At 29.6% G+C, this 16,306-nt stretch overlaps 1 protein-coding gene across 1 annotated transcript in view; it reads left to right on the forward strand.

The window, feature by feature from the left end:
- Positions 1 to 276: 276 nt before the first annotated feature.
- LOC113363407 (protein trachealess) overlaps positions 277 to 16,306 on the forward strand; it is a 397,957-nt gene continuing 381,927 nt past the window's right edge. The window contains exon 1 of the mRNA XM_026605910.1: positions 277 to 526. The gene's annotated coding sequence lies outside the window, so the exon portion shown is untranslated. The remainder of the gene's footprint in view (positions 527 to 16,306) is intronic.

Raw genomic sequence — 16,306 nt, forward strand, 5'->3', positions numbered from 1 at the left:
TTCTTTTGTATAATACGATAGTTTTAATATATTAACGTGATTTTATTATATTAACGTGACTTTAATATATTAACGTAATTTTAATTCATAAATGTAATTTTAATTTAATAACGTAAAGTTACATTTGATTTTGCCGCCTTCGTTCTTGAATTGAATGCATCTAAATTCAGTATGATATGGAAGACAATGTTATTATTTGCCATCTGGCAACACTATAAACAAATTAGATATACGTATCGATATTCGTTGGTCAGTTCCTAATTCGGGCGCGTCCTAAGTATCAGTGGCAGCACGTTTCTTTTCGGTCAGCCATATTTTATGCCTGTCGGTTGTGAATTTCGTGTTGAAGTGCGAGTGATATTATTATTACCTTATAAAGTGTTTCAGTTTTTTTCTGCAGCAACATTTATCTTTGTTTGGTGTTTAGAATAACTATGTGTTAAGTGATTTAGTGAGTTAGTGATTTTTTTTTTCAATTTAATGAGTGGTCTGCCGATTGCAGGTCCGCTAGCTCTTGTAAACAAAGGTAAGCCTTAGCAGCGGCCATATTTGAAATACTTTTGTAAATATGCATTTTATTTGTGCAACTTGCGTGATGATTTCTTGAATTAACAAAATGAGACAAATTACACCATGATGCAATTTTTGTGCTTTATCATAATGTGTTGTTGAACTCAAATATTTAATCTGCGGTGTTGATCGACTACTGAATTATCGATGCAAACAAAAATAGCCGAAATAGGTTGCATTTCATTTTCTGTTATTATTTGTTTCTGTATTATTTACACGTTAGAATGATTGCTTGCTTATAGGAAGTATTCGATATTCAAGTAATATATATATATAAATATGTTATAAATAAATAAAACTAGTTGTGTATGGCATCGTACCTTAAGGCAAATTGCTGGAACTTCCCATACATTAATAAAATGTTCGAGGAATATTAAATGTTTTCAAATAAATTATTATAAATCCTATAATATTGTCTAATATTTATAAAAAATATATAAACTGAATTACAAAGTTAACCCTTATGGGACGGCACCGATTTCAGAGCAATCTACTGTACCGGCTGTAAACTTAATTTCATTGTGTATGTTACGCAATTTGTTCGTTAAAAATTTGTGGTCATTGAAGGGCATACTTTATTTTTTTATCATTTTATGAAGAATAGTAACGTGTAAAACAGTTTTCAATAGGCGTAGCGGATGAGGTGTTTTTCTATCAGATATCACCAGTCGTTTTGCCATCATTAAAAAAAAAAGACTATATAGCCAAGAAAAAGACTAAAAATACTTCCAAAATAACTAAATTATTTTTAAACTACAACACTGTTTATCAGTGCTATATGTAATCTATTCAACATTTTGATGCAAACTGAGTCATTGTTTTTAAAATAACCTGTGCCTCGCAGGCAGCATAACAGAGTATGTCGTCCACTCAGGTGGACAGCCGTTCCCAAAGAGTTAAAATTATTTATTTAAAGTATAAGTAAGTTTTAGAACTTTAGCCAGAATTAAAATTAATATCTAAATTATTTTCGATATACAAAAAAAAATTTAAAAAAAAATTAAATAATTTTTTTTCCGAAAACAATTATTTTATCAAAACAAGCAGAAAGTTTTTTGAATCATTCAAATCATATGCTTAGTTATCTAAAAGACTGCCATTTTTTGAACAATTAGCTCGGCATCTCCAAACGGCTAGACTTGCCTTTGCCAAAAACTAAACACAACTTCTCCCAATCATTACAAATTGAATGTTTTTTGGATCATTCGAATTGGATACTCCTCTCTCTCAGAAACTCGATTTCTATTTACAGCACTCTTTGCTCTTTATCTCCGTAACTGCTGGACCTGCCTTTGCCAAAAACTAATTATCTCTCTATCAATAGCAATCGAATGTTTTTTGAACCATTCAAATCGGTTGATCTGTGCGCGTGAGGTATGCCAAAATGTTCAGAAACCTTCAAAAGTCGAGAAATGCAAAAATTTTCAATTGCAATTTTCGGTACATTACTATAACTACACTATGGGAAGTTAAAAATATGTTAGAAATAAATAAAAAATATTTATTATAAAAATACACTAAACATGTTAGATGTACCAATCCTCAATTATTTTGAAAGCATATGCTAATATGCAATTATTAAAGCTTTAAGCCCTTTAACTTATTGCTTACTGAAATTAATGTTTTTACTTACTTAAATATGATATCTGTGAATTTTATTAATAATTTTAATTAGTAATAATAATTTTATATCTGTGAAGGTACAGCAAATAATTTGAATTTGTGTTTGTCATTATAATTTTCAAATAATATTTTTCTATTGTTTCCGTAATTTATCATATAAGTTAAGTACAATCATTTATTTGGTGTTGTTTTCTGGTCATTTCTGGACGAGCCTTTATATAAAACACCATTGCCGAACACGGTTGGATTTGAACAATGTTTTTGTTTGCAATCCTGATATTCTATAATATATAACACATATAAATATGATTTTCGCATTACTTTATTTTTAAGAAGTAAAAGTGTGATGTGATTTTTTTTTTTTTTAAGAAGTGAAGGTCTGATTACCACGATGTACATACTTTTGAATAAAGCACTTACCATTACTATTCTTAAAAATAAATTACAAATTTCTAGTATTTGTTTCTAAGCATTTCATACAAATATCGTTATTTTACGTTCATTGACACGGCCAAAGTCATATCATCGTTCAAAAAATTATGCTCTGATGATGAATAGCTTTGAATATAAAAACGACAATTTTTACAGTTTTGCACACTTTAAACATATAAAAAACTGAGGTGATTACCATAAAAATAAAATAATATCGCGAGTGATTTATATGTAATAATAACACAATGCACAAGTTTATTAATGGTAAGCTATTAGACTATAGACAGAGAGCTGGTGATATGATCGATATAATCGAAATTTCGTATCAAAATAGTAGTTTTGAATATTATAAATAAACATGTGATTTATTGACAGTTGTGTATAATGTGAAATACCCAGAAATTGCGACATAAAATAGGACAAAGGTTATTTGATCATTTTCGTAAATTTTCAAATATTTGGCATAGCAAATTTTAGAAATCACTTTGATGAACGTCAAAATACGAATAATTATTTGTTTTATGCCATCTAGGGAATCAGTCACAATAGTATTAGACATTATTATTTTGAAGACTATATGGTTGGACGGGGCACAAAAATTCAATTTTACTTTGAGCAATTATGTTGTGAAAACCAAACTAATTATATCACCAAAAATAACAACATATCAAACTAGCAACTATCTGGATATGTTCTGTGAAACTCCCAGCTAATTCATCATTTTGGGATGTTGTTTTTGCTGCTTTTCAAAATTTTGTCATATGATCTTTTTTACTTCATATGCGGGGTAAAATGACCCAGGGGAAAACAAACTCAATGTTTTATTCTGAGGTATTTTTTTAAATAATAGCTGTTAATGGCAAAATATAAATATTTTGGGTACATTTTTTAGAGATAACACTGTTTATAACCTTGATCTGGTTGTTCGTCAGAAATATTTATCAGCAGAGACATAATAATTAATCTAATTTATCTTGAATCTAACTTAAAAATACATCTTATAAAACAATTAAATAACGACAATAAACAATACTCACGACAAAAAAACTAACAACCAAATAAAATACTTTTGTTATGGACATTCGAACATAGCCGTTTATCTCCAGATGTCAACGTTGTAAGAATTAAGATGATTGCTGGTTGTACATCTCTTCAAATATTTATATGCCTCTACTTTCAAATATTGTTTTTTGGTTTGATTTTTCTAGAACCAATTTGTTGCGATTTTAGATTGATTTTGTTTTGTTTTTATATCAAATCAGATGCTTTGATTTGGCGTGAACAAGTATTGTTGTTACAAATTTTTTTAGCAAATTTTACCTCACTTACCAACTACTATTTTCTCGCGTCGCTGGCGCTCTGTCTATTCATGTTGGTTCATCTCGGTGGAAAAGAAAGCCCGAGGCTGGCGGCCACTTTATTGCTACTACACAATAATTCATCACACTTACTATCTCACTAACTTCTTATGAAATGACATTTTATTAGTGCAATCATAGGGGGTTTTTATCGGCAATGAAACAAGATGTCTCACTAATGGTCGCTAATGAGTTATTTTAGTATATGATATGGTTGGTGAATTAATTAATATACAGATGTTATATAGTATATATCTTTATTACTGATATAATAGTGTAGTACATTAATATAGGAAAATTAGAAGCTTGGAAAGTTATGTTTTTTGTTCTTGTTTGTCAATGTAGCATTTTATCAACTTCATATTTAACCCTTACGGGACGGCGCCGATTTCAAAACAATCTACTGTACTGGCTGTAAATTGATTTCATTGTGTATGTTATGCAATTTGTTTAATATCCACTTTTTATTTAATTTGTCGAACTTTTTCTTCTTTTTGTTCGTTGGATAATATCACCATCAAAATCAACCCTATCTTCGGTGCGAATAGTAATTTAGTAAAATTCGTCTGTATGAATGTCTATTTGAAACTCATCTTCACTACTGCTTAATTTGCAAAATTTACCAGTCGTTTTGCCATATTTAAAAGCGCTCGGTCGTTTTAAATATTAAAAAAAGACTAGCAAATAAAAGGTCTAAAAATACTACTAAAATAACTTAAAATTGTTTACAAAATACAACACTGTTTATCACTGCTATATGTAATTTATTCATCGTTTCGATGCAAACTGAGTCATTGTTTATCTGTGCCTCAGAGTATGTTTGTCCACTCAGGTGGACAGCCGTCCCCAAAGTGTCGAAAATATATCATAAATGCGTTTCATATTTCGTATCACTTAAATGATGGACTAAATAAGGTTTATCATAAAATGAATTTTTTTATTATTACATTAAAACTGATGATTATATAACTTACATAAGTATCTCTGATTCTTTTCAAATTACATTAGTCTATGAAAGCTTTTAAAAAGTCATATTAAAATTTTCAAAATCTATAGCGTTCTCTGATCTAAATTGAAAATCAAGGTTTTACAATGAATAGCAATTTATTATTATTTATTTTGCTAGCTAGGTTTTGAATGTTTCTGCTACCTAACAAGTCAATATATGATATTAAAAAAATGTATTGAAGTGTTCCACTCATTCATGTCGTGCCTAAAATTTATTCTAAATATAGATGTTGAGTTTTCTAATTTGTATCATGCATTAAATTTATCGCGCTCCATTAAATACTACTAATATAAATTTATCATCAAAGTCAGAGTTAAGATTAGCCAAACGTTCTGCTCCCTTATTAGGACGTGTTATCATGATCGAGCAAAATAAGAAACTGATATTAGTGTCATTTTGATTTGAGTTTACTAGTTTCAATTATTAACTTCCCGTAGGGTAGTTATAGTAATGGTCCAAAAATCGAAAATAAAATTTTTTGCATATCTTTACATTTGGATGGTATTTGAACATTTTGACATACCTCGGAAAAAATGTATGTGTGTGTGTTTTGTATGTCCGCATTTTTCGTCCACGTTTTCGGGCGCACGGATCAATCGATTTTAATGATTCAAAAAGCATTCGGTTCCTATTGAAAGGGAGATGTGTTGATTAGTTTTTGGCAAAGGCAGGTCTAACCGTTACGGAGATACGGAGCAAAGAGTGCAGAAAATACAAATCGAATTTTTGAGAGAAACGAGTATCCGATTTGAATGTTCTAATTGTAAGAAACATTCAATTTGTAATGATTGGTTTACAAAATTGGGAGAACAGGTGATTAGGTTTTGGCAAAGGCAGGTCCAGCCAGGACTTTTTGTCAGAGACCTATTATAGGACCCTGAATTAATGCCAATTTAAACTTGATATTATAGTAAATTTTTTTTAACATACGTAGTATATTAGCTTAAATTTAAAAATAAATACTATTTTCTTTATTAACTTCCCGTAGGGTACGTTAGGTAGTAATAGCAGAAAAATCGAAAATGAAAATTTCTATATATTTTAACGTTTCAAAGGTTTCTGAACATTTTGGCATACCTTAGAAAAATGGATGTATATGTGTGTGTATATATGTGCGGTTACAATATTTTGTCGATGATTTGGGAAATACGGATCAATCGATTTAAATTATTCAAAAAACATTCGATTTCCATTGATGGGTAGTCGTTCTGATTAGTTTTTGGCCAAGGCAACTTGAGCTAAAAGTGCCAAGAATGGTAATTCAGCATTTTACTTGTATTGACAAATTTTTAGAAAGTCAGCACTAGCGGTGTTGGAGATCCAATGAAAAAAGTGAAAAAAATGTCAGAAACTGATATTTTATAGAAATTTTAATAAGTACAAATTTTGTTTACACTTCGATGGGTTCCGTAACAAGTTTTATAATGTATAACCATTAAGCTGAAACAGCTACACAGCGCGATAGCTTTGAAAAAAAATCTAGATTTAAAAAATATATATATAAAAAAATGATTTTTTCAAAAAAGTCAAAATTCGTAAAAATCTATTTTTTTAATGTTTTCAAAAAATTTTAAAACTTAAGAATTTTAAGTTATGGTCTCGGCAGTTCAAGCAATTTGCTTTAAAGCACGATACCATGCACCACTAGTTATTGCTGTGGTTTCCAACTAATGGTGCGCAAAAAATAATAATGTTGTAAAAAAAATTCATTTATGTTGTATATTTGCTTATAATTATCTATCTTTAAATTACTATTTTCTCTATTTTCATTTCTAAAACATTCGAACAGAGTCAAGTCGTATTATTCTGACGGGCGATGTGAACTCAACCTAATTCGTATTCCCCTCGCAAGTGCGTTAGTTTCCTGCGAAGGTTTTAAGAGACGCGGAAATGAAATCGTCGTGTTAATTTCCCTTACAAAAGCGACAATGCCGATCTTTATGCTAATTTTTGGCTCGCGTTGACGGATTTAAACTACAATTGGCCGTGTTGTCATACCAAGTGATGCATGAATTTATTTTTATCGATTGTGGATATTATTTGTGTATGAAGGAAACAAATAGCATATCATACAAAAACATTTTAATTTTAGTTAAATGTCAATGTTTAGTAGGGCGGGGCACAAAGGTCCAATTCGACTTTCAGTAATTATACAAATATGCACACACACATAAGAAGTATCAACCAACCAAATGTCGAATTATGTGTTTTTAGCTATTTTTCTAAAATTTGTCATCTGTTGCATAGGCTGCGTAATATGGGACAGCTATTGGGGCTTTAAATCATTTTTCCAGTTTTAAAAGGTTTTTACGAAATAATAGCAACGTTATTCAACGAATGCAAAATATAAAGTTCTTGGGTACATTTTTCACAGAGATTGAAACGTCATAAGACGTCATTAAGGTTTTTGTTTTTTAACTCTGTTTTATTCAGCAATCAGAAATACATAAGGTTCCTATAAGCTAAATTGATAATATTTGAGAGCGATGTCTAAGAACTCCAGTGAGATCTTCTTAGTTTAACAATTGATATGATGATGTTATATTGAAGTTAATCTAAGACTAAATCTGAAAGCCATTGACGTTTCAATCTTACGCCAAATGGTTGGGTAATGTCGCCTATTGATGGTTTGAATGTGATTCCAGTTTACGTTTGTATTTTTCCATTACTTTTTTGAACGTTAATTACACCGTTTTTATGTTTAGGTCGCTATGAATGGTTTCATTTGTCACGTACCACGGAGAGTTAAGTGTTTAACGTAAATTTTTTTGACTGAGTTCTCTGCATTATAGCTATATTTGGTTTGTAAGCACATCCCCAGAGCTCAATTCCGTAGGTCCAGATTGGTCTAATGATTGATTTATATAGCAGCAACTTATTTTCAACATAGAGCTTAGACTTTTTACGCAGTAGCCAATTAAATTCTTTCATTCTGATAATTATTTGCATAAGAATTAAGGTGACGGTTGGTTATACATCTTTTACCTGCTACTTTCAAATATTGTTGTTAAATTCTTAACTTTACCTGTTTTTGAGATATCAGTGTTTTACCTTTAAGCCCCTTTTAACCAGATATACACTTCTGATTTCACCTAATGTTTGGATTTCAGATAATTGAAAATTTAGTTTCTGTATTTTCTGGATTTCTACTGATTTGTGGGTTTCAGAACTTCAAAACTAGGCGTTCCTCGAGGCGTGATTATGAGACCTAAGGAAAAATATTTCATCATAAACTATTTTAGAAGATTGATGGTAGTTCAAAGACGTTTAATTATATACATATACACCTTGTATAAACTTTCTATATAAATATTCTGCAAACGTGCTTTACCGATTATCTAAATCTATAAATGAGTTAATAACGGAAAATTACACCATGTGTATTATGGTAGTATCTAATAGGTTTGCCGGACTGGTCGTTTTATATGTACCTATGTAATTTATATAAAACGCCTATTATAATGTATTGATTATATTTATTGCTGATACACACAGACCTGGTTGAGAAATATATCTTCCGGCTTTGTGCGTATGTAATTATACAAATTGAATGTAAAGCAATGAGTGCAGAGGTGTTTCAAGTCTAAATTCATATTTATTGCTAAAAATAAGTTGAAATATAATACTCACATATTTTATACCGAAAATATCAGTAATTCATCGTCAAACAAATTTTTATATTTGCTTGATCTGTTCCACACAAACTACTATCAATACATACTTATGGTTTTATCTTAATCATGGATTATGGTTTTGTTATTAACATACAGTATATTTTTATACGTTCATTTTAATTAATATATTTTTTTTGTTTCAGGTAAGAATCTTCATAATTTGCCTAAAAACTGGTTAACATGGTAAGAGTGTGATAGATTATTAGTTGTATTATATGTGTGATTGAAACCTTCAATTTAAATTTAACATTTGGGGTTTACGAATACTATAATGATTGAACAATTTTAATATTATATAAAGGTTACATTTCTTAAATAACAATCTTTTCATTGGTTTTGAAAAATTATGAAGTTCTACATGAATTCAAATTAAGGGCCACAACTAGTGCAACCGCCTAAAAAAAGGTGATTTTTGGGAATTTATATCAAAAAAACTACTTTATTAATCATTTCAAAATTTTAGGAATATATTTATACATGTTTTAAAAATACATAGTAAAATTTTTGAAAAAAAAATAAATATTTTTTAAGTTATCATCGATCTCCAACGGCGCGACAAAAAAAAGGCTCTTAACTGCTGCAGTGATTCCGGCCTTCTATGTGGACGAAATAAAAAAAAATCTCGTTAAACTAGATAATATTGTCTGTAAAATAAACTACGATAGAAAAAAAAAATAAAAAATTGACAAAATGGCGGCGTTTTACGGAGAACTATATATAGAACATGTAAAAAAAATTTGATAGTGATCGGATCATTTGTTTTTGAGTATTCGCTGCAGCAAATTCGGAAAATGCTGTTTCGAAAAAAACGTGTTTGAAGATAAAATAATCGTTATATATATATATATATATATATATATATATATATTCTTTTAAATGAATATAATTCAAAAACTATTTGAGATATCGATTTGAAATTTGAATATGTTATTTTTCTATCGAATCTACCGAAATATAATAAAAAACAAAAATCGGTTTTCTCGAAATTTCACACGAGTTGTGCCCCTTAATACACAATTAATGAAGGAACACAGTATGAATTAAAATTAAAATCCTCTATATAATGTGTACTACCCATATTAGAAAACTCGCTTGAAAATTTATTTCGGTTAGTTTATCGGTTATTTTTATCGGTTCTAGTGAAAAAAGTAAAAAAAAAGCCATTTGGCGGTCAAAAATGATCATTAGACATATGCACATAAAATTATCAGATATTTTATAGAGATTTTAACAGTAAGTATAAATTTTGTTTACATTTCTAAGTTCCGTACCAATGTTTATCCGTTAGACGGCGACGTGGCGCTTACGCGCATCTATATTTCGTCTTTATGCAGTTAAAGTAGTACGATTTCAAAGCAGTACGATTGCTTTGAAAAACAGTTTAGAACTTCCAAAATATTTTAAAATAAAGAAAACATTTTTTTTTTGAAAAAGTCTTTTTTACAAAAATTTGTTTCTAAAATTCTAATTTTTCCAAATTGAAATTTTTTCAAAAATGTTAATCTTTTTAAAAAAAATATTTTTTGGTACCGGAAATTCCATCAAATTGCCTTAAGGCATGATGCCATGCGCACCACTAGTTACTATTACTAATCCTACTTATTGAGCAAGGCAGAAGGGCAGATCTCCTGAAAAATAGACTAACATAGCGTTGTTATGGCAACGCCATAAAATGGTAGTGAAAAACTGTCAAAATGTTATGTATTTGCTACCTATAAAGCATAACAACACTATGTTACAGTTTATTTTACCGGGGAATTGGCCCCAAAGTTAGTCACATACAATAGCATCTTTTTAACATTAACGTGAGCGTAAGTTTGAGCGGAAAAATTGGTGTGCAAGTATAATCAATTTAATTAGTTCAAAAAGTATAATTTGTTTTACAACAGTAATGTTTTAGTTTTAGCTTCATTACATATCTGTCGATTGAGTTTGACATATTTCACAGTAATAACACATCACGCCGCGTTCGGTCTCTCCTCCGTGACTGCGGCGAGCGCGCGCCGAATGAAATTTTATAATTTCGCATTTTAATTGGAAATAATTGCAAAGTCGAGGTCCGCACTCGTCCCTATAATTTCCAGTATTAATACTACCGATGGTCAGAAAGAAGGATACGGGAGACCGGGGTTAAAAGACCTATATTACATTGGAAACGAAAAAACATTGTTTTAATTATAAGCAAATTTGTACAAACTGGTTGGTATTGGTATTTAGAAGACTATAGTATCTACCATCAAAAAAATAATAATAAAAATCCTCCAAAAAATTTTTTTTAACACTTTATTACAAGAAAACGGCCCGGTCGATCTTTACCAAAAACTAATCAGCACGATTCCCAATCAATATCTTTCGAACAATTTTTGAATTTTCATAATCGGTTCAGAATTGCAGGCTAAAACGTGGACGAAAAATTTTTCACTTCTCTGCTATTTATAAAGAAACGTCTTGGCCGATCGTCTCACAAAACTGACAAAAGATAGTCCTCGTCGAGATACATCGAATGGCTTTCAAATTTTTGAAATCGGCCCAGCCGTTTTCGAGAGAACGTCGATTTACGGCAAAAAATCTGTTCACACACACACACATACTTTTTCCAAATTTGGTCTCATTCGATTTAGAATGGCTTGAAACGTCGAGAAAACATAAAATTAGCGAATCGGATTTTTTGATGAAAACATAAACTTCTTCGGGAAGTTAATAAACTGCTTGTCGTAAGGCCGTAAAATATTTCAGTAAGTTCTATAAGACCATGAAATATATCGCTAAAAAAGTTTCATAAAAATCGGCTTAAATTTTTTTGACAGTAACGAAACAGTTACTTTGGCTTAGCTACTTACAATATAGATTTGAAACCATACATTTTTATTAAGGATACTGAAGAAATTAGATTTAAATATCACCAAAGCGTACCACGTGATTCATTCCAAATATTTTGGGAATTTTCCTAATAATAGTTTTGAATCATTTTATGTCGTTATCTAATCCCGCTCTTCCCTAAAACTACTGCGATGCTTTCGTAGTGTATAAACAATGTCGATAAAGCAAAATAAATTAAAAGAATTCAGATATCGGTAGATGATGCACCTTCAGGTGTACCTCCGAGAGTTTCCGAGGAGGCACAATGGTCAATTACCGCTAATGCCTTTTTGGTACATACGAGTACGATTTTATGATTTACACGACGACGACGAAACGTCCATTCAGTAAAATCGGTACGGATCCGTTTTGAGAGAAAATAATTATTTTTTATACTATAATTATAAGAGGCCGGTAAACAAATTAACATACTTATTTGTGGTACAAATATCACATAAATGAAACTAATCAAATGTGAAGGTTAAAAGTATGTACTTGCTGTAAATTCTATCTTGGAAAATATCATTTTTTTAATTAATTGGGACATTTTTCATCCATCGCAAATTAAATGAAAATTTGAATATCTATTTAAATCGAAATTTGGCATGGTATTAAAAACTATTTCGAAATTTTTTTAGCTTTTTTCATGAAAATATTTTTGAAAGTTTGATTTTATATTCCAAATTTGTATTTTTATTTGTATTCTAAAACTTTTTGTGTTTTAAATATTTAGGAATCAAACTTCTTAACCTAGATTATGTGAACTTTCCCAAAATATTTATCATTTTTTATTTAGTCACGAGAAATTATTGATTTTATTAATGTAATATTTTTTTATAAACAGAATATATCGACAATAAGTAGTGCTTACGTGAAAGGGCTTAATTTGATTAAGGTCTTAACTTTTCAATAGCTCAGTAGCCAAATATTGACCCCAGTTTTCGATATGAAGTCTTGGTTACTTTTCGGAGTTTTCCTATTTACTCACTCTAAGGTTGTGATCACGCCTAATTTTTTTTTCCAATTTTTGTTTCCTACTTATCGGAACATCAGTGCCGAATACATTTTGAAAATTAAATTGTATTTTTCTATCAAATTTCACTAATTTAAAAATTTATTCTTTCGATATTAACCCCTTCGCTTATACATACATCGTGTGTAAGAAGTTTTAAAAAAATACCCATTATAATGTCTTTAAAAAAAATTATTGATGAATTACAAAGCAGTGATGACTTTGCTACCAGTAGTACTGACAGTGGTAGTGACATTGTACGTTTGGCACAAATATATAAGTTTATAATTATATGTATAAATTTATATATTTGTAATAATAAATTTTTATTTTTATTTAAGAATTAACGTAATTATTTATCAAACATCTTGCAAAGTTAATTGTACCGCACACGTGCATATAGAAACTATATAGGAATTTTGTGATTTGTTCAGTTTCGAACGCTGAGCAAAGTTGTTTATGTCACTGCGTGCGACCGACCTTAGTGTCGCTTTGGGCCCGTAAATTTGGATATTGGCTGGTAAGCGAAGGGGTTAATTATTTAGATACTATAATCGCAAGCTTAGTTGCTATCTGTTTAAATTTTTATTTTGCACTTTAATTTGACTTTTTGAATATACGTAAACTCGACTAAATCGAATAAACTATTCTTTTGGTGGTCCATGATTTTGTTAACACTCTGGTTTGCACATTTCTATACATTCATTACATTAACTTCCCGTAGTGTAAGTTATTGTAATTGTCCGAAAATCGAAATTGAAAATTTTTGCATATATTCACGTTTTGAAGGTTTCTGAACATTTTGGCATACCTTAGAAAAATGGATGTGTGTGTGTGTGCAAGTATGTATGGATACAATTTTTCGTCCACGTTTTCGGGGGCATGGATCAATCAATTTGAATGATTCAAATAACATTCGATTTTTATTGATGGGAAGACGTTCTGATTAGTTTTTGGCGAAGGCTGGTTTATCCGTTTCAAAGCTACGGGGCAAACAGTGCCAAAAATAGTAATTCAGTTTTTGAGGCCCGATTTGAATGATTTAGAAAGCAATCTTCTTTTATTGAAGAAATGAAGAATTGATTAAATTTTTGGGAAGGCAGGTCTAGCGGTTTTGGAGATACACAGGAAATTGTAAAAAAAGTTATTTGGCGGTCTAAAATTATCATTAGACATATTCACATCAAATTATAAGATCTTTGATGGAGATTTTAAACAAGAATTCTAATTGTATTAAAACTTTGGGTTCCGTACCAAGATTTTTAATTTTTAAGTTTTACTTGTGCGGTTCAAACAAATTTCAAAATTTTCTGAAAAATTTGTTTTCAATAGTTTCAAAAATATACAAAGTTTATAAATTAAATATAAATTTTAAATTTACAATTTAGTTTAAAAATGTATATATTTCATTTGCGTTATTGTAATCGTGAGAAATGTATTCTCAGTTTTTTTTTTTTTTTTGTCAAACAAAACTTTATTAAAGTTTTATAATAAAAAATTGTTGAGGTTTATAAAAAACAAAAAACTAAGCCTAAATACAAAAATATAAATGTAAATAATAAACAGAATATTAACAAAATAAAATTACAAAATATTGGAATAATAATCTTATAACATAAACTGTGGCTGGAACTGAGCATTGGCTACTCTGTCGAGTGGTGAATGCTTCTATGATGGTATATCTTCAGATGGATTCATTCTTTATGTAAACATTTTCAAGCGATAACATCGTCACAGTACATTATATGAATGAATACATATATAGTAATGATAAGTATCTATTTGAAAATATTTAAAAATATTGTTATTAATCATTGATCAATATTTTGTGATTATTAGTTTTTTTGTGCTCGAATATTTAATTGTGGTACGGGAAGTTTTAGCAATTTGCTTTAAGACATGATGCCATACACCACTATTCATTATTATTATCTTGAAAGATTCGAAACTTATTCTTGGCTAGTTCTTCTTAGTTACCAATGGAGCTTAGTATTTGATAAAGAAGTGTACCTGGGAAATGAGAAATCCGTCGCAAAAACAATATTATTGTAATGTGAACATACCCTAATATTGATATAATCGTTCGTCCTTAGATGGATTCGTTATGATTTATGGCGCCAGGATTCGTCTTTGCGAATCATCCGGTCTCTTCGACGTGAATCAAACGGAACTCGTATGTTATAATCCTGCACACCTATGGCCACGGTTTTCGTATTCGGCCCGAAGGCGAATTCATATCATTATTATTATAATCAAAAGAATAACTCTTACCTGCCACGTACAACGGTGTTTTTGTATGTACTCGACATTCATTTTGTTCGATTTATTCGAATTATTCTCAAATTAACCGATGCGATATGTTAAACCGGCCGGGATGCAAAATAAAGATGTTAGTTCCAGGTGATATTTCTTGGGTGGTAAATGAAATATGAATTAATACAAATGACATTGGTAGATATTTGCAATGGATTGAATGTCAATTATTTTATATTTTTACGTGAATTTAGCACATCCTAGACATTTTTTTGAAATGTGTAACTATGTATAGATCTTACAATAATTTTTTTCGGGGACGTTTGGTATTATCAAGAGTTACTGAAGAAAAGGTTTTAAATGCTTGAAATGAAAATTATTATAACCATTTTCAATAATTTCACAATTTTTATGTTGCTTTTACCCAAAGTAAAATTGAGTAAACATTCCAACAGCAGGAACATCAAGATACTTGCAATCGATCTTGAAATGTTTTAAATTAATTTTCAACAATTGGTTCGAATAGTTTTTATTTCATAATGTGAAAATTCTCTGTGCCATTAACAATAAGTATTAATTTTTGTATAATCTTGCGTATCTTAAATTTGAATATAATTTTTTTATATAAAATTTTCACAGCCGGAAAAATTGGTAGACCCTAAATCCTAGTATAAACATTTTAAAAATGTCGAAATTAACTAAATTTGAAAAAAAAAATTATAAAAAAAAACTAAAAAGCAGGTACATTTTTAAAGGGCTAAATTTTTCGATTAAAACTAAATATTTAATCGTGTATAGAGGAGACTGGGTACAATTATGCCAGGGTACGGTAGGGACAGTCGTCAAATCAGCTAAACTATACTGATTTTGACATAGGTTCCAAAGTATGTTTGTTTGAACAAGGTTTAATTATTGTTGTGAACTCGCCCTTTGCTTCTATGATTTGATTTTATGACTAATCCATCCATCGTATTTAAGGATATTAATTCAGTATTTCTATTAATTCACTTCTCTCCCAGCTGACTGGAAAATTACAAAATTATTGCTCAACAAAAAAAAATGCAATGACCCAGTCTACTATTTAGTTATAATTTTAAAATAAATTTATAAGTATAAACAAAATATATATTTTTTGGGGTTATATAGTTGAAAACATTGAATTCAGTCTAAAGGGTATTTTATTTATTTTCGATATTCAGAGCACGTTTCTAAAGATATTATTTACTTCCATTAATTATTGTTTCTTGAAAATTATTACTTTTCTTAATTATATTCATTTTTTCTTATTATTTGTAAGAGAATAATTTTCTCATTTTATTTTCAAATCACATTTTATTAACTTTCCGAAGGAGAAGTTTGTTTTCATAAAAAAAACAATTCGCTAATTTTATGTTTTCTCGACGTTTAAAGCCATTCTGAATCGAATGAGACCAAATTTAGAAAAAGTATGTGTGTGTGTATGTGAACAGATTTTTCGACACGTAAATTTATCAAAAACACCTGAATCGATTTCAGA

The sequence above is a fragment of the Ctenocephalides felis genome, unplaced genomic scaffold (genome assembly GCF_003426905.1).
Source record: "Ctenocephalides felis isolate EL2017-DRISC unplaced genomic scaffold, ASM342690v1 CF-g0.4_SCAFFOLD_00845, whole genome shotgun sequence".
Classification (NCBI taxonomy): Eukaryota; Metazoa; Arthropoda; class Insecta; order Siphonaptera; family Pulicidae; genus Ctenocephalides; species Ctenocephalides felis.